The sequence below is a fragment of the Schistocerca americana genome, chromosome 7 (genome assembly GCF_021461395.2).
Source record: "Schistocerca americana isolate TAMUIC-IGC-003095 chromosome 7, iqSchAmer2.1, whole genome shotgun sequence".
In the NCBI taxonomy this organism is placed as follows: Eukaryota; Metazoa; Arthropoda; class Insecta; order Orthoptera; family Acrididae; genus Schistocerca; species Schistocerca americana.
Genome location: NC_060125.1, coordinates 536,349,126 through 536,358,485, shown reverse-complemented (window position 1 = coordinate 536,358,485; position 9,360 = coordinate 536,349,126). Strand labels below are relative to the sequence as shown.

The following is a 9,360-nucleotide window of genomic DNA, read 5'->3' as shown; positions in this document are numbered from 1 at the left end:
TCTTTTTTTATTATTTTTTGTTTTATGTTATCATTTCCTTTACTAAGTGTAGTAGGGAGCCTGTGCTGATGTGTGTTTGTTCATTTATCACGTGTTTGTTTTCTGCTATGGTTTTCTGTGTGTGGAAGTTTTCTTGCATTTGTATAAAATGTTTGTCATGGTTGCTTGTCCTCATTATTTTCATTTCTTGTTCCATATTTGTAGGATGATGGTTGTAGTGTTTTAAATGCTCTGCAAATGTGGAATGGTTTGTTTCATACTTCCAACATCTGATATGTTCTTTGTATCTTGTTTGGAAATCCCTGCATGTCATGCCTATGTATACTGCATCACAACTTTGACATTCAAGTTTATATATTCCTGATTGTTGGAATTTGTTTCTCTTGGTAGCTGGCTGGCTTAGGTGTGATTGAAGGGTTTGCCCAGGCTTATATGCTATTTTGAAGCCCGGTCTCTATAGGACGTTTGCAGCTCTGTGTGTTAGTTTATGTGTGTAGGTCATGGTGTACCATCTGGTTCTTTTCTGTGTGGTGTTGTCATTGTGTGTGTTTGTTGAGTGTGTTTGTAAGTTTTCAGCTTGTGAGTTCTTTTGTATTGTGGAACTGTTGTGTTTTTATTTTTTGATTGAGCTTGTGTACCACATGTGTCTCATACCCGTTGCTCCTAGCTATTTGTATGATTGTACTCATTTCTTGTTCATAGTTTCTCTTGCTGAGTGGGATTCTGTTTAATCTATGTAACATGTGTCTTAGCGCTGCAAGTTTCTGGCTGTGGGGGTGGTTGGATGTGGAATGTATTATTGTGTCTGTGGCTGTTGGTTTTCTAAAGATGTTGAATGCTTTGAAATGCTTTACTGTCCCTGACAGAAGTGCAATGTTGACGGCAAACCTCAAAGTCTTTGTATCTTCCCCCAGAACTTTAATTATTTTTCCATGTTTGTCCTTCTTTTCCTTTACTGCTTGCTCTGTGTACACGTTTAACAATATCGGGGATAGGCTACAGTGCTGTCTCACTCCCATCTCAACCAGTTCTTTCCTTTCCTGCCTTTCGACTCTCACAACCACGCTCTGATTTCTGTACAAACTTTGTATAAGTTTTCAGTCACTGCATTTCATTTCTGTTACCGTGAGAATTTCAAAGGGAGCATTCCATTCAGCATTGTCCAAAGCTTTCTCTAGGTCTACAAATGCTACAAACGTGGGTTTGCCTTTCTACGTGCTGTCTCCTAAGGTGATTTGTAGCGTCAGTAGCGCATTGCCTCCTGCTGTGTTTCTCCGAGGCCCAAACTGATCCCCTCCCTGGTCCCTCTCTGGCGATTTTTCCATCCTCCTAGTTTTTACTATTTTTGATAATAAATTTAGCAGTTGACATTCCTTTCTCTTCCAGCACTATGAAAGAGAAAGCGTAATCGCCTGGAGACATGACGTAAAATGGAATTCGGCATTAATGAGTGTACTCAAATAGATGCTGTAATCTATGGGACCTGTCAGATTTGTTGCAATAATAGTTCAGTGAACGGAGATGAGTATTATTTGTGTAGTGAAGCCTCTGTTCTGTACGAATCAAACGACGGTGGCCATTGTACTTGTTTATACACGGGAACACCGTCTGTGAGGCTGATTAAATATGCATACGGTTCTGCCATTTGGAAACAATATTAATTTGTAATCCTAACAACGCCATTAAATATTAACCTAAAATTCTGTGTTTTCATTCATAATGTACCGTGCATACTAACGTGTGACAAAGGGTTTAACACTCCCGAAAAAAACTGATTTTAGTGCGATGACAACAACACAATGATCTATGAAACTATGTAACGAGTCGGTAATCTGCAAATCCAGCCTAAATAAGTGATATTTATCTGGGTAGAAGGCCGACCAGCTAACTAAACAAGATCTAGGTTCAGGCGCCCGCCAATTTATCGAAAGGTACAGCACGTTGATTCGCTATAACTTAAAATGACATGCGAATGTGAACGGGAATGAGAAGAAGGAATAACAAGAAAGGAGAGCATTAGATAGAAAACTACACCCTGTCAGCTCGATAACTCATTGGTATACCAAGCAAAGAGGTCACGGAAATTACATACAATCATAGCTCAAATGAAAGTTAATCGCCGTTATTTTAAAAGCGCCTCCATTGACTGTGACTGTTGACGTCTCTCTACGCACAGTGTAACAGAACGGAACACATAAAATTAGTTCTAATGCTCTGTGGGAAATGGTGTGCACGCAGGTTCAGAAGTTGAAAATAACGTCCAGGCATGTATGTATTTGGCGCTCAGAGTTATTCTTTGTAAGCGATGCGACTCTGTGGAATGCTCGAGCATCGGGTGGTTGGAGACCGTGCGGCACCGAGAAAACGCATTCTCGCCCGTTGGAAGAGAGGCAACGGTTTAGCAGGCTCTTCGCGACTAAAAATACCTGTCTTCACCGTAACCCAAAACCACAACTCACATTCCTGCATTTAATTTCAGTATATTCGGTTTATTTTTTCAAAAAAAAGTGCTATTTTAATTCAAGGCAGGTAAAGTGAATGTGTCTCCCTCAAAATAAATCGAGAGAGATAACGCAGTGGCGAGCACACTGGACTCGCATTCGGGAGGACGACGGTTCAAATCCCCGCCTGGCTATCTGATTTACATTTTCCGTGATATCCCTATATCGTTTAAGACAAATACAGGCATGGATTCTTTGAAAGGCAACGGGTGATTTGCTTCCCCATCCTTCTTCAACCATTTATTTGGTACACACAGAAATATTGTGAAACAAAGTACTATTGTGTATGGTCATCTGAAGAATTTTACAAACACTGTTTCAAAATACATTATGTTACCTGTACATGTCACTGCCCATAAAAAGCACATAGTGGCTACTATGAAAGTACTACAATGTTGTTCCTGTGGCTGGCAAAATTATTGGAATTTTGCAGTGTCGCCTGAGAAATGTATCAAAACAATTCCTTTTTTCTGCAAAACACAAAACAATTGCACATTTTCCGCAATTCACAGTCGCCTATCCCTGAAAAAAAAACCTTCGACTGTGACCAATACTCCGTGCGAGGCACCAAGGCTGTCATATCGTACATTATTCACTGGCACGGGAGTTACTGTTTTCTTCTTCCTCTAATCTTGTTGCCTATCCAATGCTCAAAGCCAGGTTTTCTCTTCCCAGAAAACGTAAGTCCATTTGCAATGTCCGAGGTATAAATTCGGCTAAGTGAAGCTCACTAACCTTTCACCAGAGACGAAAGAATACCGCTGTGTATGACAGATTAAACGTTGCATGCAAGCACCATTACCCACCCAAGGAGGCGAAGAGTATGCAAATTTTATATTGCTTGAGAGCCAAATTGGCAAACAGACAGTTAAGCCGAGCTTGTGCCGAACCAGATGCTATACACTGATGAGCCAAAACATTATGACCACCTGCTTAATAGCTTGTTTGTTCATCTTTGGAAGAAAATACGTCACTGATTCTGCGTATCAGGGTTCAAAAAATCAGATGGTTCTGAGCACTATGGGATTTAACGTCGGAGGTCATCAGCCCCTAGAACTTAGTAAAACTTAGAACTACTTAAACCTATAACCTAAGGACATCACACACATCCATGCCCGATGCAGGATTCGAACCTGCGACCGTAGCAGTCGCGCGGTTCCGGACTGAAGCGCCTAGAACCGCTCGGCCACACCGTATCAGCGATCCGACAGTTTGTCGGTTAGTTTGGGAAAGTACGTGATATTAGATGTCTACGCATGGTCGTGTAATTCGAGTAAATAACGGGCCGCTGATTTGCGTACGCGGTGCAGGCGCCCAATAACGAACCTCGGTTGCCGAGACGTCAATGTGAGTTCACTATATCGCTCTTCAAACCACTGTAGCACAATTCTGGCTCCGAGACACGGACAATAATTCTCATGAAAGATAACATCGCTGTCGGGGAAGGCATCAAGCATGAATGGGTGCAGGTGGTTCGCAGCTGTCAGCGTACCTTCGTTTACAACTACAGGTCCATGCACGCGCAGGAAAATTCCGTAGCATAATACTGCTCCCCCACCCCCCAGCCAGCGTCCGTGGCGCGCTGCACGTTTCGAGCCGCCGTTCACTTCGAGGACAGCGTTTGTGGAGACGACCATCGACCTCGTGTACCAAAATGTTTCACCCGTAGAGCCCACACGTTTCCATTGATCGACGGACGAATCCCGATGGACCCGCCAACACTGCAACCGTAATTGACGATGTCGTTGGGCCAACATGTGAAGATGTAGGGGTGCTGGGGAGCACCATGCTCAACAATTTACAATGAACGGTGTGGTCCGAAACGCTTGTGCGTGCACCACCATTGTGCTCTTTTGGCAGAGATGCCAGATATCACCTTCTATCCTACTTTACAGAGCAGACAAGCGTCCGAACGAACGTCGACAGTAGTACAGTCTGCCTCACTGAGTACTGACTGTTGTTGACACAGCTGAGGCAAAATGGCCCACGTCTCAAAAAGTATACGTTTCCTGAATAAAATTCAGTCGTCATTTGCACAGATATTTTTATTTCGCTTCACCGATTTCAGCTAACCAATTGGTCATTTTCAGGAGCTTACAAAATTAGGTGTGTTATCAGTTATTGGATCTTGGCCATACATTTATGTAAAGTATGAGAAGTGCATTACAGAAACTTATTTAGTGTTGGTTTACCAGATGTCTGTATCTTCTTCATAGGAGGATAATGTCATAACATGTCGTAAACAGTACGTTATCTGATTAGTGGAAACACAGGTTGAGGAACTGATAATTTACAGTAAATGAATCACATATATGTACATGTCAAACAGTTGTGTCAGCGGCAAGGAACATATATAAAAGCATATAAAAATTATAACTAATATATAAAATGGAAATGAGCGTTTGGCATCATTGGCCGGGAGGCCCCTTACGGGGCAGGTCCGGCCGCCTTGGTGCAGGTCTTACTACATTCGACGCCACATTGGGCGACCTGCGCGCCGGACGGGGATGAAATGATGATGGAGACAACACAACACCCAGTCTCTGAGCGTAGAAAATTCCCGACCAAGCCGGGAGTCGAGCCCGGGCCCGTAGGACGGCAATCCGTCACGCCGACCTTTTTTTTCGGCATAGTTCGTTGCGTTTGGTCTGGGCGGACGTCACAAGACATCATTTCAAGTTGATCGTTGATTCCTTGACTCAGTTTTTTTTTTATTACAGAGAGGGGGCAGCCCTCTGACCGAACACGCTGAGCTACCGTGCCGGCTGACCATTCAGCTACAGGGGCGGCTGATATGAAAGGAATTCGTACCCAATAAATTTGGAAAATGTGGCACATAGCTTTAATATCCAAAAGGAATGGATCAGTTTTTACCGTTTTACAAAAGATATTATGCACTCAAAACAGTGCATTTTTTAATGCAAGCTCATCATTCAGAAAATCTTTTTAATTTAGGCAGGTATGTTTACATAGTTCAAGCTCTTATAAAAGGTTCATTTTGTAACACCTGTCGGTCAAATGCAAAATTTTCATGTTAAGCTACAATTCTGAGGAGGAACAGTGTGTTTCTCGATTTTGAGATGTTCTGCAGAAGTTGATATATATGAATTCTCACCGTCTTTGTTGAGCAAACGCTCACGAAAGCGGGTCTTATATGCCGTCCTTGTCTGTCCTGTATAAAAACACGGACGTATACAACATAGTATTTTATATACCACAAATTTAAGAGATTTGTCAGTTGGAGGTTTCGCATTACGTACAGAAAGTAAGTAAGTGACATTTTTCGTGGTAAAGAACAGAGTGATGTCATAAGTTTTAAACATATTAGCTATACGACATGAAATGTCACCTAGAAATGGGATTCTAGTGTACTGCTTAACAGTAAGGCCATTTCTATTGGTTTAGACTAATTTGTGATCTTGATGGATTTATTTTATAAAATTTTTGTGCTAGGCTTGTTCTACATCCGTTTTTGACCGCTTCATACTTTAAGTTATGAAGTCCATTAGCCATAGCTAAAGGTGTTAGAAGCACGTCAATAATATGGTCGGTAATAGTGTGAAAGGAAGCCAATTTGTGATTAAAAGGATGACAACAAGAAGAAGTAATGATGTTATCTGTTGTGAAAGGTTTCCTGCAAATGTCAAAGCTAATTTTACCGTCTAATAAACACAGTTGAAACCGGTAAAGCGAAATAAATATATCTGCTCAACTGCCAATTGCATTTTTTTCTGAAATATGTAGTACAGTTGCTGAAAAATAAAATCTATGAATAAAATAACAAGTATATATTTCCAGATATACGTTTGTCGAATTTTTTATCTAACACACTATAAGAATAGGAGACACTTATTTTGAAACACCCTGTGTAATTTGACTCTCTCCGCATCCTTGAAGGCCCTCTCATATGATGTGATTCACGGAACGCGATTTATAAATGATTGGAGGAATGGAAACTCACAAGGCGTTTTAACGACGGAAGGTTACCTAACGTGCCACCTGCCGCTTTTAATCTGCATGTCATTTTAGTCACGAAGCATAGTGGGAAAAAATCACAGGCGCTGCGACAGAAGCGGTCTGCTGTCGCTCTTAAGGAGCACTGCCTAGACAGGAAGCAATTCATCACTGTCACCTTGTAGTCTACGTCTTCCTAATAACGGCACTGTTGCGAAGTGACGCCACAGCCTTATAACTTTGCATGTTAACATCGTGATGGAGCTGAACAGGTTCTTTGTTCACGCCGCCACAAAGGGGTGACTGGTTGTCTTTCTACTGGGCAACCGGGCCGGACATAGAGTTCCTTCCGCACCACACTGATTTCTACGAGGTATTCTACAGTTCTGCTAAATCATTAGCGGATAAACTACTATCATGGAACGGAGCTGCAAAATCTGCGCTATTTTGAAAGTTTCCTTCTGGAAATGGTTGCAACTAAACGCTTACGGTTACACTTAGCACTGGAGACTTTGCTAATGACCTCAGATATCAAGTCCCATAGTGCTTAGAGCCATTTGAATCATTTTATAGGAATAATGAAATTCATAAATATTCATTAGAACTGTATGAGTATTCTTAATTAAACGAGTATGTATGTCGGCTTCAACAATACTTGTTGATTCATTCACGGTATGGTGTTGCGCAGTGACTCCACAGCCTTAAAACTCTACATTGTGATGGAGCAGAGCACGTCCGCTGTTAACTTCACCACAAAAGGGTGACTGTTCGTCTTTCCACAGAGCTAAAAGGCTGGCTATTGGCTTTTTTCCAAAATCATAGTGATTTCTACAGGATATCCTACAATTCCGCAACGCAGTAACGGAGAAACTACGGTTATTGTACGAATCTTTCAATTTTTGTGCGCAGTGTGCACTATTTTGGTGATATTATTTCCGAAAATATTTGGAACTGCTTCCAGAGTTCGAATTAAGGGCTTACGGTTACACTTTAAGTGAGTTTACAACTGTGCTCCTTGCGGCTGTAGCCTGCCCCACATGAAAGAAGAAGCGCCCAGTGTGAGCACAGACATGAATGAAACCCACTCGTGCCGGCCGGTGTGGCCGAGCGGTTCTAGGCGCTACAGTCTGGAGCTGCGCGACCGCTACGGTAACAGGTTCGAATCCTGCCTCGGGCATGGCTGTGTGTGATGTCCTTTGTTTTTTAAGCACGAGTGGCCTACCGGGACCATCCGACCGCCGTGTCATCCTCAGAGGAGGATGCGGATAGGAGGGACGTGGGGTCAGCACACCTCTCTCCCGGTCGTAATGATGGTAGTCTTAACCGAAGCCGCTACTATTCGGTGGAGTAGCTCCTCAATTGGCATCACGAAGCTGAGTGAACCCCGAAAAATGGCAACAGCGCATGGCGGCCTGGATGGGCACCCATCCAAGTGCCGACCACGCCCGACAGCGCTTAACTTCGGTGATCTCACGGGAACCGGTGTAACCACTGCGGCAAGGCCGTTGCCGTGATGTCCTTAGGTTAGTTAGGTTTAAGTGGTTCTAAGTTCTAGGGGACTGATGACCTCAGAAGTTAAGTCCCGTAGTGCTCAGAGCCATTTTAGCCAAACGCACTTGTACGCTCATGTTGAGGAAGCGTGCCTCTACTTGCGAGTGGGATAAGCACAGTCGTACCACAGTCTAATAAATACAGTTATGGCACTTTCTGGTCGGAAAGTTGTTACCGTTTGATAGTTGGAGCGTCGCTAGTGCTTCAAGCGGTGAGAAAACACACATTCACATGCATCCTAAGGATAATGTTAATTATTTTCTACTTAATTAACGAAACAATAGTTGTAATTGTGCGTTGCATGGGTTCGAAAATTACTTAGAGACACGAATTATCGTGAAATACGTGTAAAACCACCCGAATCACACTGATTCAATGACATCAGCGGAGTGGCCACCGGTTCTAGGCGCTACAGTCTGGAGCCGAGCGACCGCTACGGTCGCAGGTTCGAATCCTGCTTCGGGCATGGATGTGTGTGATGTCTTCAGGTTAGTTAGGTTTAATTAGTTCTAACTTCTAGGGGACTGATGACCTCAGAAGTTAAGTAGCATAGTGCTCAGAGCCATTTTTGAATGACATCATCTATAATTTGTTTACGAAGAAATACTTTAGAATATGTGTATATTTGTAGCTTACTCCGCTGAAAGCAAGAGAATACAAACATAATTTATGCGTACAAAGCCTATATTTATGTTGTTGTCTGTTGCCATCATAGGCACTTTCCCTGACACTATAGCTTTGTTATGGATTCTATTGATTTGCCCATTCATATATTTCACTCGGCTTTCCATTACATGGATAATATTGTAAATGTAATTAATTTTGCTTCAAAAGCGAACGGGTTGAAGATTCTTGACGTTTCTCGTTCAAATTTAGCAACAATTGTGGAATTTGTTTCTTCTATGTCGGGAAACACTTTTATTGCTTTTGACGATTTATTCTCTGTGGTGGCTTATTTCGCACATTAAATAGTGTAGGTATTACATCTTATACAGTCTGTATCATAATTAATGGCGTAAACGGATGCAGTTGAAAGTATACGATACTAGAAGCAAAAAGGTCTCAGTAAACATCGGGTCGAAAATGCATACCTTAAGAGCTACGAGCAATTTTTCATCTTCGATCCTGCGAAGCAAATCTCTTCTACTGCAAGCTCTTTACTTTCCACATTTTGGGAAGTAGTAGTATGGACCAAAACAAGAAAAAAATTCCAGTATACGTGTGCTCTAAAATGTGTATCTTAAGAGCTATGGGCACGTGCTCATCTTCGCTACTTGGAAACACAACTCTTCTAATGAACAGTTCCTATGGATTTCAGAGCAAATGTTTACTGGACATCTTTTTCTTGATTTGG

The 9,360-nt window shown here is 42.2% G+C and overlaps 1 pseudogene; it reads right to left on the bottom strand.

The window, feature by feature from the left end:
• Positions 1-7,847: 7,847 nt before the first annotated feature.
• LOC124623337 lies at positions 7,848-7,965 on the bottom strand (annotated as a pseudogene).
• Positions 7,966-9,360: the final 1,395 nt, after the last annotated feature.